The 2582-nt window shown below is 41.2% G+C and overlaps 1 long non-coding RNA gene across 1 annotated transcript; it reads right to left on the bottom strand.

Moving 5' to 3' along the window:
• Positions 1-494: 494 nt before the first annotated feature.
• LOC120555354 lies at positions 495-2290 on the bottom strand. Its single transcript, XR_005638695.1, has 4 exons — positions 2224-2290; positions 1624-1659; positions 1384-1540; positions 495-811 (listed from the first exon to the last, which is right to left on the bottom strand). It is a non-coding gene; the product is annotated as an uncharacterized LOC120555354 (long non-coding RNA).
• Between the last annotated feature and the right edge of the window lie 292 nt (positions 2291-2582).

The following is a 2582-nucleotide window of genomic DNA, read 5'->3' as shown; positions in this document are numbered from 1 at the left end:
ACACTGTTTAGTTATGGGTGCCCAGATAGCCGAGTTGTTTGAGCGGGCGCCCATATATAGTGGTTTACTCCTCGCTGCAGCGGGCCTGGGTTCGACTCCGACCAGTGGCCCTTTGCTGCATGTCATTCCCTGTCTCTCCCCTTTCATGTCTTCTGCTGTCCTATCCAAATACAGGCTGTAAAATGCCCAAAAGAAATTCTGTTTAGTGATTAGTTTTACCTCTGAAGTTTCTTTTTCATGTGGGTATCAAAAACGATTCATCCAAACATATTGTACTTTTACAGTTACAATAAATCTATCTAGGCTTAGCAAAATGTGCACAGCAAGCATAAACCCTACAGAATAATGAACACTGATGGGAACAACAGTCATGCACACCATTTAAAACAATTATTTATTGAACAAACTAAAGTCATCTCACATACGAGATATTAAAAATCATATAAATATGTATAACAAACAAAAACAACATTTTTAAAGAAAAATCCGCCTCATTCTAAATTTCACCTCGGCCCTCTCGACTAGGGTCATCAGGCAAGAGGCTTAATATAAAAAAATAAATAAATAAATAAAAAAACACTCATCTTCATCTGCTGTGGACAGAGCCTCTTGAGGAGGAGGAGGAGGAGGAGGAGGAGGAGGTGGTGGTGGCTCCATATTGCCAGCCTCCTGGAGCGTACTTAATGGCTCACGCTCAAATCCCTCTCTTCTTCCTCATCTGGGGCCTGAAATCAGAGGTGGAAGGGCCTACCTCTGTGAGGGGTTGAGTGGGTGCAACTGGGGGTGTAGGCTGCAGCCGACGGGGTAGGCTCTAAGGACGGACACACAGACAATTATAAAACAGAAGTCATATACTATGATGACAGCACCTTACTTTATGAAGGCAGCAGAAAATATTTTGTATAAAAACGTGCTTAAAATGTTCATTACACTTATTGGTGGACATTAATGTTACGTCAGTCTCTACAGAGAGAGATCACGTTCTAAGAAGCTAGCGATATTACCATTAAGCGTGGAGTACAGGCAGTTGGCCTAGTTAGCACATTGATACACGCTAATACAGCGACTGACCAAGCATAACTTGGGTGTATGATGAAATAATACAATAGTTATAGTCTTGCTAACTTGACGCATTTTGCCTTGACACATTGTTCAAAAGCCAGCAGATGGAAATTAGCTTATTAAACTAAGTTAATGTTACACTAATGTTATTAAGGTTTATTAGTCTCCCAGTTAAATCAAGTACAGTTCAACATTATGTTATTGAGCCTTAATATTCAACTACATTTTCTCTTTCAGAAAGTTATTGAGAGTGCTGGCATCTCCACAACACTCCACATTACTTAGTTTTGAATCTCAGGAAAAACCATTTACAATACATACCTTGTATTTATTGTTTAGGTATGTCTGGCAGAGGTGGCGGCGGCACGTGAGGGGCACACCCAGACGACTGAGAACCAGAGGTCCTTTCCTCAGTCATCCCCTCACACGCCGCGAACTCCGCCATCATGTCCCTCAATGGAACATGTTCCCATTTATTCTGTGGCAGAAAATACATGTGTTGAAATGTACTGCTTACATTAGGCATTTTGTTATAAACACTATAATCATTGTCATACTTACTCCATATCCCAAGTAGGTGAACAGTCTGTAGAAAATCTAAAAGAGGAAGATATTAGGGTTACATACATATTCTTACTGAATATACTGGTTAAAAAGGTACAATATGTAACATTTCTGCATTAAAACCAGGGACGTCGTTAGGGCTATTTTAGGGGGACTGGAGCTACCCTAACATCTGCCTAACTTTATTCTTAGATAAGAACAAAATCTAGGTTTAAAAAAAGAAGAAAAAAAGGAAGGCTATCCCTTCAGGATTTGAATTTGGACCTTCGTCTCCCAGATCACCTGAAGAGTTGATCTCAGCTCCTACTCCATTTCCACCTGCTGCTTCATTTCCACCAGCTGCTCAAACTGTCCGTCCGTACCTCACACTACCTCACGCATGTTTTCACTAACCCTATGGAAAAGTTTTTACTTTTGGTTAACAAGTTGTTTTCCACAGGAAGCTGCGGATCCCAAGCCTACTTCAGCGTTGTCACATTAAACAGAGTTCAGAGAAGATTAAAACGGAGCTTTCAGCTCAATAATGGCGTGCTCATTTGGCTGTCAGGCATTATCATCATCAACATTTCTAAGAAATGAAAGAAAAGAAGAACTTACCTCTGCCATGTTTCAATAAAAGCCACGACACAGCAGACAGACCACAGCGTTTAAAGCCCCTGAAAACACACACACACACACACACACACACACACACACACACACACACACACACACACACACACACACACACACACACACACACACACACACACACAGGTGTTTTCAGTTAACCTGCTGATTAGCCCTCTTCCCATAGTCGACGTAATCGATTAAAATAATAAACAGTTTATTGTCATTAAAATATGTTCAGTGAACCAAAGTCGCCTCCATCAAACGTCAGTTGTCAACAACGCGTCACCAACTGGGAAACACGGGTATCAAAATCCAGCCCGAGTTTCCCACCTCTGATTCCCACA

Source organism: Perca fluviatilis, unplaced genomic scaffold, assembly GCF_010015445.1.
Source record: "Perca fluviatilis unplaced genomic scaffold, GENO_Pfluv_1.0 PFLUV_unplaced_scaf_90, whole genome shotgun sequence".
Lineage (NCBI taxonomy): Eukaryota > Metazoa > Chordata > Actinopteri > Perciformes > Percidae > Perca > Perca fluviatilis.
Note: the sequence above shows the minus strand (reverse complement) of the source record. Positions and strands in the feature narration are given on the sequence as shown.